At 36.9% G+C, this 16,729-nt stretch overlaps 1 protein-coding gene and 1 long non-coding RNA gene across 5 annotated transcripts in view; one reads left to right on the top strand and one right to left on the bottom strand.

The window, feature by feature from the left end:
• GRM3 (glutamate metabotropic receptor 3) overlaps window positions 1-16,729 on the top strand; it is a 243,509-nt gene that overhangs the window by 141,703 nt on the left and 85,077 nt on the right. The gene's annotated exons all lie outside the window — the stretch shown is intronic.
• Window positions 1-16,729, bottom strand: part of LOC110255491 — a 32,690-nt gene extending 15,961 nt beyond the window's left edge. For both annotated transcript variants that reach the window (XR_002335877.1, XR_002335876.1), the window contains exons 1-2: window positions 16,558-16,729; window positions 13,095-14,851 (exon numbers count right to left, since the gene is read on the bottom strand). This is a non-coding gene — a long non-coding RNA (uncharacterized LOC110255491). The remainder of the gene's footprint in view (window positions 1-13,094; window positions 14,852-16,557) is intronic.

The raw sequence follows: 16,729 nt of genomic DNA, 5'->3' as shown, positions 1-16,729 counted from the left end.
TTAATAATTTGCTAGGTTCATCTGTATCACCACTGAAGAAAACCTGGATATTTTGCCAACACTCTTATTAAGTAAGACAAACCACATACAGTGGTCCCTTTTGTAAAGCAACAGTATTGATTTTTTAACTTGGTAGTCAATGAGAGCCAGTATCAAAATCCTTCTTTATTATTAAATAGAACCCAGATCTGTTCATCCCCTCCAGTAAATAAGCTTCATTTCAAAGCATTTTTAAGACTGTATTCCGCTTTTATCTAAAACCTGCAATCCACCCCTCGGTGGGAAATGGTATTTATTCAAGAAGAGAATCAGGTTGGTTGCCTTTAGCAAGGCACTTGTCTACATGGTACAATTTTGAAGTAGTGTTTATGTTGGGGCTTTTTCAAATAGACTATAGTTAGAGCTCCAGAGTTTTTCAGTCAAAAAAAAATGCCTCTTGAAATGTTCCCAAAATGTTTGTCACTCCTTTCAGAGGATGTATATTTCCTCAGTCTTTCTTGTCCAGCTGGAGCAAATTTCAGCTGAAACAGGACAGGTATAAGTTGACCTAGTTATCCTGTGTCCCTGGGTTTTAAAGTGACCTCAGCCACAAATGGGTATTTGGGTTAGAAAGCTCATCAACAGAGCAGAGTAGAGCCTTGAAAGGAGTTTATTACCTCTTTCCCAGGCATGGTAGAGTCAGAATTTTAGCAACAGCCACATCCCTGAAACTCCCTGACCCTGAAAGGTGGTCATTATATCATTTATCATGACATGGATTCAGATATGTAGTGCATTTCTCACTTCATGCCTCTGAGAAGAATAACTCAAATGAAATCCCTCGTGGTAAGTTTCCCAGATTTATCCAGATGGCGTGAAAACAGCCCATAAAGACACTAACTACTCTATTTTTCCTCCTCCACCCAGTTCCACAATGTGATAGTGGACCATTATTGGTCAATTTGTATTAAGAATCACCCTTCCTCGATGATTCATTCCTCTTCTAAATTCAAATGCTTTTAGGAAGAATCACACAGGAATTGCTGGTCTTGTTTTAGCATCATCAGAAAAATAGCTGAAGGACTTTGGGTTACAAAAGGCTTCATATGGTTAACTGTGTCCAAGTATCATACTAACTACTGAATGGAAAAAAATGAATGCTTTTTCTGTGGATAAATAAGTTGAAACTAGAACAGAGTTTCTCAACCTTGGCAATGATGGCCTGGATACTTCTGATGTGTGGAACTGCTCTGTGCATTGCAGCATCACTGGTCCCTACATACTAGACTAGATGCCAAGAGCACCCCAGTTGTGACATCTCAAAATATTCCCATATACTGCCAAACTACAAAATTTTCACCCTTCCCTTATGACAATCAATGATTTAGAGAAGGCATATTTAGGGTCAACATAAGGAAGAGTTATTAAAGATGTAATAGTCCCGAAGGAAGAAAGTAGAAGAAAGTGAGTCAGTTACTGAAGTTATTTAAACAAAAACTGACCTATTATTGAGGATACTGAAAGAACATATTAGATTTTGCACTATATCTTGTTTAAAGGCATTTCCTAATTTTATAATTATACCTGGCTCAAGAAAAACATGACTAGGATGAGTGATTATAAAGGAAGCATCTAAAACATGAAGCAAAATAAATAATGGGCTCTTTCCTATCAACATAACTTTGAAATCAAATCAGTTGTTATTTCACATGATTGTGGCAGTATTTTTGTGAATTTGGTGAATCAAGCACCTCATTTATAGATTTATTACAACTAGGGCACTCATAAAATCATTTTCATCAGCAAATAAGCATGTATTAAACATATGTATATATCTTAGGTTCAAGAGCACTATTGTGTAAACTAGGAAATGTGAAGCAGAGAGCACTCAAAATGAAACTGATGAATGTTATTACAAAGCAGAAATAGGCTCACAAACATAGAAAACAAACTTATGGTTACCAAAGGGGAAAGGAGGCAGGAGGGATAAATTGGCAATATGGGATTAACAGATACACACTACTATATATAAAAGAGATAAACCACAAGTTTCTACTGCATAGCACAGGGAACTATATTCAATGTCTTATAACAAGAGCAAAGAATTTGAAAAAGAATGTGTATGTGTATATATATTTATAATATATATCTGAATTACTATGTTGTGCACCTGAAACTAACACAACATTGTAAATAAGCTGTATTTAAATTTAAAATTTTTTTCAAATAATAGACATCTTATGAGCCCCTAAGGTATTTATAAGCAAATTAGCAAATATCAAATCCATACATAAAATAGGTATGAGTATAAGACTTGAGAATCAATTGACAACATAAGAACTTAAAGATCAGAAAGAGCAACAGAATGAGCAGAAAGGAAGAGAGGTGGAGAAGAAAAAGACTTTTTGATCCATACAAACAGAAAGCCTGCCTTTTTTTCCCCCAATACATTATTTTTTTCCTACTGTACAGCATGGTGACCCAGTTACACATACATGTTTACAGTCTTTTTTCTCACATTATCATGCTCTTTGCAGCAACATGGATGGAACTAGAGACTCTCACAGTGAGTGAAGTAGGTCAGAAAGAGAAAGACAAATACCATATGATATCACATATCTGGAATCTAATATACGGCACAAATGAACCTTTCCACAGAAAAGAAAACCTGCCTTTGAAGTGTCCCTGAAACTTGGTTTCTCATGGTCAACTAGTGTTTACTATCTACACATTCTTTCTTAAAAGAGAGAACACAATGTTTCTTCCACCTGGAACGCATGACCCCTTAGCTGTCTGGAGACCTTGCCAAATCATTCTGTCTTTCACTTCTCAGCTCAAACCCTATCCACTTTGAGAAATCTTTCCCAAGTTTTCACTACATAAGCACACACCTCTATTACTAGCTTATTAACTAGAATTGTTTATGGACATAACTATTTTCATACTTAACTTTAAGCTACTTGTGTTTGGGAACCACATCTCTGGTCTCTGTATTGAGAGCACTTACAATAATGTCTCTACCAGGAGGAGAGTAGATGCTTTTTGGAGGAACTGAAAGAATTAACGGAATGATAAATGTGCTACATGTCCAAAAAGCTAAAAATTCCTAAAAGAATCTTGTGTTGCTGATCACAACCATGACCTACCTATTCTAGATCAATCTGGATGCTCATAAATGAAAAATAAATCAAGGGGGAAATGGTGCTTGATACAAAAGATGATGTAGTAAAGTGAGCTTGTGAGATAAGCTCCCCCACCCTCCCCACTTCTACTGTGTATACACATGCCACAAAAGGTGCCTTGTTTTGAGAACAGCTCTAAGGGTTCCACTCCATTTGTCTTTAAACCATTCCAGAGACAACAAACACCCAAGACTCAACACAGCTGGGCACCCAAGACTATTGCAGATTAGGTTAGAGCCCCACACTTAACCCTAATCAAGCTCTCTGCTATCTCTCCTCACAAAGAATACGCAGGATGCCAACTATGCCAGATACCATGCTTGGAGCAAACACAAAAGTGAAGGAAACATCATCCTGTCCTTAAGTAAAGCAGAGTGACAGCATTAGAAATCCATTTACCCATCTATCTTTAATGTCTCTATCACTGGAAAAGTAAAAATGATAGTTGCATTTGGTGAATTTAACATTGCAAATACAACAATCACAGCATGGATAAAACTATACATTTTTAGCATGCCTTCTTGAAAAATTTCAGTTCAGTGATTAAAATTCTGGGTACAGGCTAAGTAGGATTTATTGACTCTTTCATTGCCTCTTTCCTCCTAAGACTGAGATATTAATAGCACCTCTTTTACTGGGTTATTGTGTGAATGAAATGAGAAAATACATGAAAAACAGTAAAAAAAAAAAAAAAAACAACACTGTTTCACACGTAATGACAAATAAACATTTTACATCTTAGTAGATATTATCTGGTAGCTTTTTTAAAATTTAACAGCTCTAAGAGGAATAGTTCCGAGAGGAAATGAGGCCCCTAAAGGTCAAGTACCAACTTCAAGTTTCTACCTCTTTAAAAGTAGTGGAATCAACATTGGAATCCAGATAACTTTCCTCCCACCCTGCCATCCTGATCACACCCTCACAGAGTTTTAAGCTTCAGAAAAACTTGACTCAAAATTTATCTCAGATAGAATCTTTTATTTCCTTCCCAGACTCTTCATTCTAAAGCAATCTCACAAAACTCATGTTTTGAAAATTCTCTCCATTGCTTCTGCTTCTCCTCCCAAAAAAAAAAAAAAAAACAGCAAGGCTGTTCAAGGACTTTATCACAGGGAGGGAGGCAACAGAAAGAGCAATTAAAAATGCTTTTGTTAACAGTATTGCATTGCATAAATCTTTTGCCAGAGGTAATTATCTAAGATGCACTAGGTTTTCTTTATTTTGGAGTTAATTTATTCTTTAATTAATCCCCCTTCTGTCATGTGTTTATTTGGAAAACACTCCTGAAAAACAAGAGGTTAACTTCAGGGCCACTGTCCACAGGGCAATAGAATAGCCCGTAGCTGAGAAGTAGCGTCTGGTGGTCACATGTCTATGATGGAGGTCAGGAGATGAAAATCATGGAATACAGACATTCCTGAAAGATCAGCAAGTGTTTTATAGCATGGTTACAGATTAATAGGTAAGCTCGTTGACACAGGGGTGCTGATACTTTCAGTTAAACTTAAGATATGATTTTTGCTTTAACCACATTAAGTACTCTTTCTAAATTACCATTGCCTTTTTAATGGATCAATATGTGCAAGGCTCAGTGTTTCAATATGGAAAGAGTCAACACTTAGTTTATAATAATGAAAGTCCACTGATTTAATATAGTAGAAATGCTTTTACTGGTCTCTGGAAAATGCAGTTGAAAACTTCCAGAGTATTTTTTCCAATTAGTGGACTTTGAAAATTTAAGAGTAGTGTTCCAAAAACCCCTGCAAAGCAAATGTTGATACTCTAGACAGTATATCAGTGAGATTGTGAACACTAAAATTGGCCTGTCACTATTTTTGACATCACCACCTGGTCTACTATGGAAATCCCTCTATTACTAGTGACAAAGTCGTCATTCATGCCAGCTCCTTGATTTTGCATTCCCTTAGAGGGAACTGCAACAACAGGGGAGAGCAAAATAGAAGCAGCACCTAAAAAATTATATTCCAAATATAGACCAGATTTCCTGGCCAAGTGGTCAGAATGACAGAACATCTTGAGACATTCACCATCACTTAATAAGGTTGAATTTGCAGGGCACACATCCCAGGAACTAACTGGTCCCTCCCAGGCACCGAGCCTGGCACTTGGGTAGCTGCCATTAGGTTCACAATGAGGCCTCGTAGAACATAAACCAGGCAATTAAGCCCTCCCAGTGTGGAAAACAGATGTGATGGAACACAAAATCTATAATTTGTTCAGAATTTTTCTACAAAAAAGTAAATTTCCATCAAAACAAAACTATATATATGCACTAAGCACATATTACCTATGCTGACAAAACAGTTTTAAGGAATATCATTTGTATAAGATGTAAAGAAATACAATAAATACAGGTTGGTGCTATCCAGTGAATTTCAACTGTTATCAAATTTTATTTAATGACCCTCAGTTTTTATTTCTACATTGAAGAAAGTCTTTATGCTTTTTTTTTTGGAAATTCTTCCAGGAATTTAAAAGTTCTTCAACCTTTTTATAGTCTCCCACAATGAAAATTATTTATGACCTGATTCTCTCCAAGAAGGATTCAAGGTGACCTGTAATGTCACAAACAGAACAAATTAAGATGTGAAGATCTGAGTAATTACTACCAACCAAATAAATGGTTTTAAGTGGACTCAAATTCACCCTTAAACCTCTCATTTTGACATTTCTATTATTAATTTACTCAGTGTTGTTGGGATTACAAGGTTCCTGGGCTTCAAATCTCACAGTTTGAGTCAAAATTAGTATGTTGTCCATCTCAATAGTCTTCCCTGACTCCTCACAGATGTCATTCACTGTAGCCTTTTGAGAACATAACTTTGGTAAAGTCATTCCTTTAATTTAAAAATTTCAATGTCTTTTTGTCTCTTAAAGAATAAAATTCTGGAGTTCCCATCGTGGCTTAGTGGAACCGAATCTGACTCTGACTAGCATCCGTGAGAACACAGGTTCGATCCCTGGTCTCGCCCAATGAGGTTAAAGATCCTGTATTGCCGTGAGCTGTGATGCAGGTCACAGATGCATCTCCAATCTGGCATTGCTGTGGCTGTGACATAGGCCGGCAGCTACAGCTCCAATTCAACCCCTAGCCTGGGAATCTCCATATGCCATGGGTACAGCCCTAAAAAGACAAAAAAAAAAAAAAAAAAAAAAGAATAAAATTCATTTAAAAATTTATTTTATTGAAGTATAGTTGATTTACAATGTGTTAATTTCTACTGTATAGCACAGTTATTCAGTTATACCTATATATACATTCTTTTTCATTTTCCTTTTTTATTATGGTTTATCACAGGATACTGAATATAGTTCCCTATGCAATACAGTAGGGCTTTGTTGTTTATCCATTCTATGTATAATAGTAATTTGCATCTGCTAATCCCAGACTCCTAATCCATCTCTCCCCCATCCCCTCTCCCTTGGCAACCACGAGTCTGTTCTCCATGTCTGTGAATCTGTTTCTGTTTCATAGATAAGTTCATGTGTGTCATAACAAAATTCAGACTCTTTAGCATAATGTATAAAATATTTAGCAGTTCAGCCTTAGTCCTTCTTTTCTTCCTCACCCTACTAATCCCTAAAGGGCTCTGAATACCCTGATAATATTGAACCATCATCATAAAGCAAACATGCATTTTCCAATCTCTGCCTTTGTATTCCTCCTTCTGCCTGAAAAAAACTTCCTTTCCCTTCCTCTGCCTGGTGAACATTCACTTGGTCTTCAAGATCAAGTCTAAATGTTCCTGCTACAGGGGAGCCTACCATGACTCACGGGAAATGCTCCTTTACCTGTGTTTTTATATAAGAATATGTACATATATCTCAAATTCTTATCCTTGGTATGTTTCTTTGTCTCCCACTAGACTACAACTTCCTAGAAGAGAATGGGGGGACATTACTGGTCTTAGAACAATCTAAATTTGAGAACATTGTCTTGTTTAAGTGGCATCAATCAAAGTTTGCTGAATGAATGACTTACTGCTGGATTAGCCATGCTCATCACTTCTACCACTTTTTGAACATTTACCAATGTGCCAGCCAGGGAGTTAAGTACTTCACATTTGTTATCATTGAATCCCTAAAGAACTTTATAAGCCAGAGATTACTATCATTCCCTTTTACAGATGGGGAAACTAAAACTTAAAGAATCAAACTAACTTGCCTAAGATCATGCAGCTAGTGAGAGAAGGAGTTGGCATTCCAATGCTGGCTTGTTTGATTTCAAACCTATGCACTGAATGGCTACCATACTACTTACTTTTAGACCTGATGACTCTGCTGAAGTAATGAATAGTTAAAAAAGAAAACTATGAACCACATAGTTATATTTGCTACAAATAATAATCATAGTATATAGCCCTCCACCCTAAAGGACCTCAGAAATAAATAATCCTTCTGTGTAGCCCTGGGAACTATGTCTAGTCACATATGAGGGAGCATGATAATGTAAGAAAAAGGCATGTATACATATAGGTGTAACTGAGTCACTATGCTGTACAGTAGAAAAAAAATAATGTATTGGGAAATAAAAATAAATTTAGAAATAATTCTAAGAGCTTTTAAAGGTCTAAAAAAAAATAGCTACACCCCTCAGCTCTTCCCAGACCAGACCCACTAGCTTTTGGTCTTTGGTTAATACTCAGAAAGGATAGAAGTGACTTTTTTATCAATAGGACTATATTTATCATATTATTTTATACAAGTGACTTCAGGGGCCACAGAAAAATATGGATTGATTCAACTTGTGACTCCATTAAATCCTCAAGATGTTTTGACAAAAATTAATATCCTAGGCACTAAAGGATGTGTTTTTAACGAATCTGTTGGAGTTAAGTCATCCTTTTGCAGGTGTCATTGGCAAACACTAATGCATCCCGGACCAGATTTGCAATAGAACTTTTGATCCTATTGTTAGGGATTGCAACTCAAACCAACTCAGTTCCATGATTTATCTTGAAAAGTAACTCACGGGGGAAAGGGAGCAAAGAGCAGATGCAGACTAATTCAGTGGGCAAATACCTTCTTGTTCCTCTTCTTAGCACCTGTTAAGTCTAATTGGAAACAAAGTTATTTCTGTGATGGTGCCTTGTTAGTAAGGGAGCAAGACAGACTCTTGTTGAAAGTGGAATGGCAATGTCACAATGAGATGTGACATGTCTTAAGATGAAAGTGTCCTGGAAAACTATGATTCAAGGGTTCCTATGTGGTTTGCAAAGCATTTCCACCTCAGTGATGAGCTATGAGAATGCCAAAATGGACAACCTTCCTATTCATAAGTACCTTAGTCATAAATGAAGAAAATGAAAAGTGTTTGACTATCTGGGTTGCAAAGCACAGGTCTGAGTGTAATGATTTGAGGAGGAGGACTGGAAATCAGTGTGACCACAAACAATTTATGAAAGTTTCTGCCATGATTAAGGAGTGCTGTGCCTGGAATATCCATGCAAAATCATCAGGACCAAGTCATGATGTTAACGGGAATGGCAATATAAATCTATGATTACAGTGTTTTTGTGCTCATGGCATGTAAGAATCAGTGACTTATGCAGATTAAACTGAGAAAACTGGCATTGCTGCAGTCCATTACATGGTTTCCTAAATCCATATTAATCTTTGGCCTACAAACATGGGCTCTAGTCAACCGTTTTCATAAAAAAAATTCCCAGATGTGCTGCACATAGTATGGTCCAAAAAAAAAAAAAGACTAATCCTTTTTAAAATAACAATATGATTGTCATCCTTTATGGGGAGATAATTCATGTGATGTGAACAGCTTGAATTCCTCAGGCAATTTCTCAACTCTATACCACCTCCAGTTCCAGTTTAAAATACTAGCCAATCTGCGATTTTGTACAGCTAACAGTGCAAGTTGATCCATCTGAATAGGAGGGTCATTGAGGTCTCTTCTCATTGCCACTTTTAGAACTGGTTTTATGTAATAACCTGGGTTATGAGGTAGCAGATGGTTCAGTCTGGTTCTAGGCTTATCCATAATCACTTAATTAAAAGAATGAACTAAGCATTCAGAACTATGTGTCTGATAACACAATTAAAGATACAGGCTTATTCTTAGAAAATGGCCCCAAAGATATATGTGAACCGCACCAAATGCAAAGGCAAACCCATGGAGATTATTATCAAGTCTCCTAATCTCCAGAACAGCAGTCATGGCTTATTTTTCAAATGTATACAGTTCAATTTTGTAGACAGCATTTTCCTTGGAAAGTAATCATTTCATGTCTCTTTACCATCTGGAATTCTTATAGCTAAGTATAGGTCCACATCAAAACCAGCTACTATTGTCTTCTTTAATGCATTAGCACAGTCTCAGAAGCCAATAACAATGAAAGTTCCGAAAAGAATCTCTTCATGGACAATCACTTTAGTGAGAAACCTATTTCTACGAGACTCTAAATGTACATACTCCTTTTTATCTGCTGTTGGAAAAACAAACTTGGCACTGTCATCAGAGAAGGTACAAAGCTCATGTCTGAAATGGGTACATCATGAATACCCTGAATGGGAAGACTGAATCAGTACATGAAACACCTTCTTGTTCCTCTTCTAAGTTCATAGGTGGCTCACTAAGATTTCCAATTCATGTTCCCTCTTTTCCACAACATCAAGGAATCAACTACCTGAGCCCTTTCCCATTGTTCACACTCTTTTGTTCCCATGATCAGAGCATCATTGAAATGAAGCATGACATCCTGAGTCCTAGGAAGAAAGAGTCCCCATGACTTGCTAAGCAATGTCAGAAGAAGTAAACCTCCCAATAAATTTGTCTTTAACTCAAAATTCCAACAGTGAAAAGGATTATTTGGATGCCTCCAACGGCATCACTCCAAAATCAGCTATTGATTATGGGAAAGATACTCCCAAGAAAGAAATGAGCAACTGATGTGAGCTCTGAGTGTTGGCTGCTTATGTATCTTGTCTGTAATGTATGTGTCAGCAGAAAATCCTTACCTGACCAGTAGACCTTAGTGTGGGTTCATTTGTTGAAGTCTTCCTTTTGGTATATGTTAATTAGGTTTGTGTAGTTTAAAGACTAAAGCTCCATAGGTAAGGCCCTTTGTTTTCCTTAAGGCAAAAGAGGACCTTTCTAGCCTAAAGGGAATTGGTGCAATGGCCAGATCCAGTTGGCATGATACTGTCTTCCTTTTATATACACCTTGTTAGCTACACAGAGATAATTTGGAGAAATGGGCTTTAATGGTATGGAAACCTCTGCTTCAGGTCAAAGTCAGTTCCTTGTCTCTGTGTCATCTCATTATGGTGAAAGCATGACAATGATTAGCAAAGGATCCATAGTGCACAGAATATTGTTCATAGGTAATATCTGAGAGGAGCTTTACATGGCTTGTTTGTGGGTAGCTAGTTATTTTTTTTTCCCACAGAAAACATATCCTTATAATTAGCAACAGACTATCTACTCATTTATCAACTCATTTATTTAACTAACAGCTTGGAGCACCTCTCTGCTCTAAAAGGCATCAAGAAAACAGAGATTAACAGTGTACATTCTCTATCCTTAAGAGATTTCACTCTAGGAGAGGAACTGGTGAATGGTCTAGTAATCACCATCTACTTTGGTGAGTGCTATGAGGGAAATACAGAAATTTACATTTCTCACATAAATCATAAAGCCAAATCTGGTCATAAAATTTATAGCTGGAAGCTTTCAAACACCCAGTTGAAATTTCCCCTGGTTTCTTAGACAACTGTTCTTATCTCTGTCAATGGTCAGTTAGTAAACAAATGTTCATAGAGCCATCTCAAAATACAGACTGACAAATGAAAAAGTATACTTCTCATAACAAGAAACTGTTGCTCACGATCCTCCAATCAAGGAGTCAGTGACTTCAGAAGTGAAAAAAGACAGACATACATAATTATAAAATATATAATTTGAAATATATTGTTGCTCCATTGTAAAGGAGAGGAACCCCATATGGCAGGGGTTAAGAGATTGAATTGAAGAATGGATTGAACAAATGTGGAAAGATAACATAGTGTCAAATATCTGGAAGCAAATCCTATCTCTATCACCTATAGACTCTTCAGGAAGGTCCCTAGGTGCTCTGTGCCTCAGTTCCTCAATCTATAAAAGGGGATAATGGGAGTATCAGTCTCCTAAAATTATGATGAGGATTAAAGGAGATTATACATCTATATCAGTGCATCTAAATTCAACTCTACAGAGAGCAAACCACTTAATAACCCCTCTTTGACTTTGGCCACCTGTGGATATCTGGTAGATTTTTACAACATTCAACTTTGCATTTATAGGCTCATTTTTTCCTAGTTTTCTTATTCTTTCTTCACTTCTGTAATTTTAATTTAAATCCAGAAACATACATCTCTCCATATGTAATATCGCTTTATTGCCAGAAAAGGAGACTACTCCTTTGGAAAAATCATGAAACTGGGCTCTAATCTTATCTTTGTCACTTATTGGTTGGGTAAATTTTAGAAAGCCATTTCATTCTTTGAGCTTCAGTTTCTTCACCTATAAAGTGAAAGGCTTAGATTATCTTCATGGCTCCTACTAGGTCTAAAAGGTAATGATCTTATAGCTAATATATATTTTTTCCAAAGTCACTGATAAAAATTTAATCTCACTTGACCACCTACATGCTCTTTTAGCATATTTAACTTTTTCATCCAATTCCTATTCCTTTCCCTTTTTCACAAGGGTCCAAGTAATGTCACCAATACCTTGTTAATTCATGGTCCCATGGCCACAGCTCCTCCCTAAATGGTTCCACTCATGTTGAAAAGATTCAGGTGAGATTCATTCATAGTGACTCCATGCTGATTCCTAGTAATTGCTTTGTTCATTTCTAAGTGCTTGCATGCTCTCTATTGGAAACTATTTTAGAAAATTACCAAAACACATCATGGTCATTTATTTATATTTATTCTTTATTGATAGTTCCTGAATTCACCCTGGGCCCTCCCATTATTGATTGTTCAAAAATTATTAATAATGATGACATAATTTATTCTGTGAGTTCTTCCAGAACTCAGAACTGGAGGCAAACTCAATTGATTATGGACTTCCTTGTCCTTCTCTCCTGCTTGGGTGTGAGAACTTTTCTATGCATGTGTATCATCATTTCCTGGTTAGGAAACATTCTCACTGGGGAGCATGGGGAAGCAAGGACTGGGAAGTGTCTTTCACTCATCTGGAGTCAGCTCTCCCTCCAGTGATTCTACCTCTTCTCACCACATCTTCTCCCGGAATATCATTTAAAAACAAAACATCAACAATCACTGTGCTCCGTTTTCACATTATGTGCTTTAATCACCCTAATTCTCACAGCTTGATGCCAGTCTTTCATGTTGTCCACAGGGCTGCCCAAGGGCCCACCCATCCCTGCCCCTTGTTATTCTCACACTCCAGGGCCCCAGTGCAGCCAAGCAACCCAGGGACTTCTCTGGAGAGTCTGCCTTTTCTGTATTATCGAGACTATTATCTATTGTCTGGATTATTTTTCAAGACTTCCTTTAGCTGTTAAGCTACCTACCTTTGTAAAGACACAAACCATGAGAAGTGTATTCCAACTTTTACGTTTTATCCTAAAGCATTTATAACTAGATCCTGTTTTTCCTCATTCTACCCCTTCTAAGAACTATATTTGAGTAACATTCTTCCAAACATTCATGTTTCCCCATCCTAAGATGGTTCTTTTATTTTTTAAATTATGTCCAAAGTAGAAGTCCCCTTATTTTTTCATGCTTCCAAAGAAGAAACCATATAGCCAGTAAAGCAATTTAGATGCATTTGGAGATGCCCACTTTTTAGGCAAATGAGACAGGAAACATCCAGCTGACAATATTCTGGATACCCCCCAACCCCAGTTTTAAGTTTGACGTTAAAAGAAAGCTCATAATAGCAATTACCACAACTTTGCTTCAGTTCTTCTCCTATTCTTCCTGCCTGGGTGTCCTTCTGTGCTTCAGACTTCAGGTTCACAATTGCACAGGAAATAGCAGACAGAAGGTTATGAGAGAATAGCCATTGTCCTCAGGGTCAAAAGACCTGCTTCCACATCTTGATTTTTCCCCCACTTTCTAATCATATGATTATGAACAAGTTTCTTCATCCAGCAGAACTCAGTTTCTGCATCTCTAAAATGAAGGTAATGCTATCCATCATAAAAGGCAGTTGTGAATGTCAAAGGAGAAAAAAATATATATATATAGAGAGAGAGAGACACATGTATATAAGTGTGTCTTTCTCTCTCTCTCTCTCTCTCTCTCTCTCTCTATATATATATATATATATATATACATACACACACAGTACATTAGTAACTGGTTTTACAGTGGAATAAATACATTTTTTGAAAATGCACAAAACAAACTAAGAACTTAATTTTTCTCTAGAAATCATCTTGGGATGGGTGAAGGTGCAAAAGAAAGGGAGATTTATAATCTGCTGATTCCTGTGTTGTTTACTTTTCATATTAGTCACTTTACTCTTTCTAAGGAAACTGCTTTTAATATGAACAGTTTACCATAATAAAAGAACTTCAACACTTGCCTCTATCATTCATTTACATTACATGTTTTTCTAATATAACTCTGACCATCATATACATACCTTTGATTAGACAATTGATTACTCCTTGCTACTCACTCTGTGTGATTCATATATTTACTTCTTTACTAGGGTTGCAGTCTCATGTTTAGCTCACTAAATGTGACTCCTTTTTCTCAAGTAAGCTATCGTTTCCTCATTAAACACACACACAGATAACTATTTTCTTTTTTTTATGTATACTTGATTTCTGAAGTTGAATTATCTTCAAGTGTACAGAAAAATGACTCAGTTATACATATCTATATCTATCTATATCTACCTATATATCTATTCTTTTTCAGATTATATTCCATTATAGGTTATTACAAGATATTGAGTAGAGTTCCCTATGCCACACAGTAGGTCTTTGTTGTATTTTATATATAACAATGTATCTATCAGATAAAGATCCTTAAAATGATGGCAATGGCTACAGTCTTATTTTAACCCATCACCTTCCCAAACATATTACAGCTCTTTGTGCCCCTTTGCAGCCCAGAGAACCTTTTCCATACTGCCATCCTCTATGTTTAGTTCATTCTCTCATACAGTCTGCCTTGTTTGTAAATTGTTCTCAGACATCCTTAAAGGTGGACATGAAGCCACAGGATCCTATCAGTCAGTCAAAAGACAGGAACATTTTTCTTAAGCAGCTTCCCCATATTCATATCCCTCTGAGAGAAGAAAGTTTCTGAAGTTTAGGCTCCTTTCATTGTGGTTCCTAGCTGCCAGAAGATAATGTCTCTTGGCATTTTTCAGGTCCTTTTATTCCCTGCCTACCTGAAAGGTTCAGGTCCTGATGAACAGAACTTGAAGATTAGAAAACTGTGGTGTCCAGAAGAGACGGCCTCTCGAGTGCTAGCCAGGAACTCCACAATCAAGCCAAGCCTATGCACAGACAGGGCTCTTATCACCAGTCAACCATAGTGGTACTCACATCCCAAAGAAGCCAGGTACTCAGTATAGAAGTAATGACAGTCCTGGCTCCATGCCATCTCAATCAGCCTGAGCAAACAAGCAATGCTCCCATGTCCAAATGATTCAGTAAATGCCACTGCATTCAGTGTCTCTAGTCCTGAGAAGAGAGAAAAATAAATGTCATACTAGCATTCATCCACTCACCCATCTACTCACCTCAGTTCCCTAAAATTCACATCCCAGAATATTTAAAAAAAAAAAGTCTTTACCAAATGCAAGAAAGATCTGGGTCCTAAATTTGCATTATATTGCATGCTAAGTGCCAACTTTTCTTGCCGTTTTGTCTACGGTTAAGTGAGAAGTACCAGGATTTGAAAAGATACAGAAAACATTTTTGATACCTCTGGGCTACATTAAGTGGTGGTTTTAATAGCAAGCCAGATCTTCAAGAACATGCTGTATGGCTGTGTGTGAACTTGGCTGTTGGTTTCTGTTGCCAGATGAAATGATGATTAATCAGGACTCAGATGTCAGTTGTTTTATGTTACTTGTGCTCTTTGCTAACAGCTGCCTATTTCAAGCTGTGCCTCCTACATGTCAAATATAAACCTGAAACCACAATTTCCAGAAGGAAATTTTCAAAGTACTCATAGAGAATATTGGAATATTCAAGGTGGTTTCTGATTAAAATCCACTTAGTATATTATATAACTTAAGTCAGTATAGATAAAGAAATGTTCAGAATATGTGAGGTAGCCAGGAAAAAGAAAATTAAACTTATTAGATTTACATATAATCTGTGTACCTATTTTATTTTATTTTTTTTTTTTTATTTTTTTTTTTTTTGTCTTTTTGCCATTTCTTGGGCCGCTCCCGCGGCATATGGAGGTTCCCAGGCTAGGGGTCTAATCAGAGCTGTAGCCGCCAGCCTACGCCAGAGCCACAGCAACACGGGATCCGAGCCGCGTCTGCAACCTACACCACAGCTCACGGCAACGCCGGATTGTTAACCCACTGAGCAAGGGCAGGGACCGAACCCGCAACCTCATGGTTCCTAGTTGTATTCGTTAACCACTGCGCCACAACGGGAACTCCTGTACCTATTTTAAAATGTATACTTATACAAATACTTGATGCATAAAATGCTCCTTAATAAACTAGCATCATTTTCCTTTTTTATTCCATAATAAATAAAAAGAGTAAAATATTATTAATAGGTAAATTATAAGAAATTTACATTTGGAGTCATAATAAGCTTTAAACATTTTAAAGTAATTGGTTCTTTTTTGACAAGGTCCTCAATACTTCTATATTTGCTTTTAAATTAAAAATACCATAAGAATATGGTATTTGTATGCTTTCTTTTCACATAGTCCAAGCAGAAACAAAAATTTTACAAGGCAAAAAAAAAAAAAAAAAAAAAAAAAAAAAAAAGTGTTAGTCAAGCTCTTCAGAAGTTTAGAAGAGTGTATACCTAAAATTTGGGGTGGACCAAAAATAATTGATTTTTTTTTTGGCTTAACCTAGATAATAAATGTCTAATTTGGACTGTCCATGTGGCATACAGTTCCCAAATTAAACTCTTTCAGAGACTGCTGTTTTTAGCTAAAAGAGGGGGAAGTGAGAATGAGGCAACACCCAGGATCTTTCTATACAACTGCAGCCAAGTTGTCTAAAAACCAAATTTGGCCAATTCACTGTAGTTCATTGTTTAACTGAGTTATAGGAGGACCCCAGAAATTTAAACAGCTCCATTGAGAACACCTGAACAGGATTGATCCTGGTCCAGGGTCTAGTATAAAGTCGAGGAACGAGAAGAATGCCCTTCTCTTACTCTTTGTATTTTCCCAAGGCATGGCTTACCTGCCTGGAACCTGCTCTCTAAGGCCCAGTATCCAGGGAAGCATCTGGCAAAGTATCACGAAAAGCTTAGCGATCTAGAAGGGAAAAAGGAGCTGGGTAAACGACTGGTAGATTTCATCTTTCGTGTACAGTTTCCTCTGAGTTTCTAAAAATGGCACCTCCCCTGTCTCCT

Source organism: Sus scrofa, chromosome 9 (assembly GCF_000003025.6).
Source record: "Sus scrofa isolate TJ Tabasco breed Duroc chromosome 9, Sscrofa11.1, whole genome shotgun sequence".
NCBI lineage: Eukaryota > Metazoa > Chordata > Mammalia > Artiodactyla > Suidae > Sus > Sus scrofa.
This window is presented reverse-complemented; position numbering and strand designations above follow the sequence as displayed.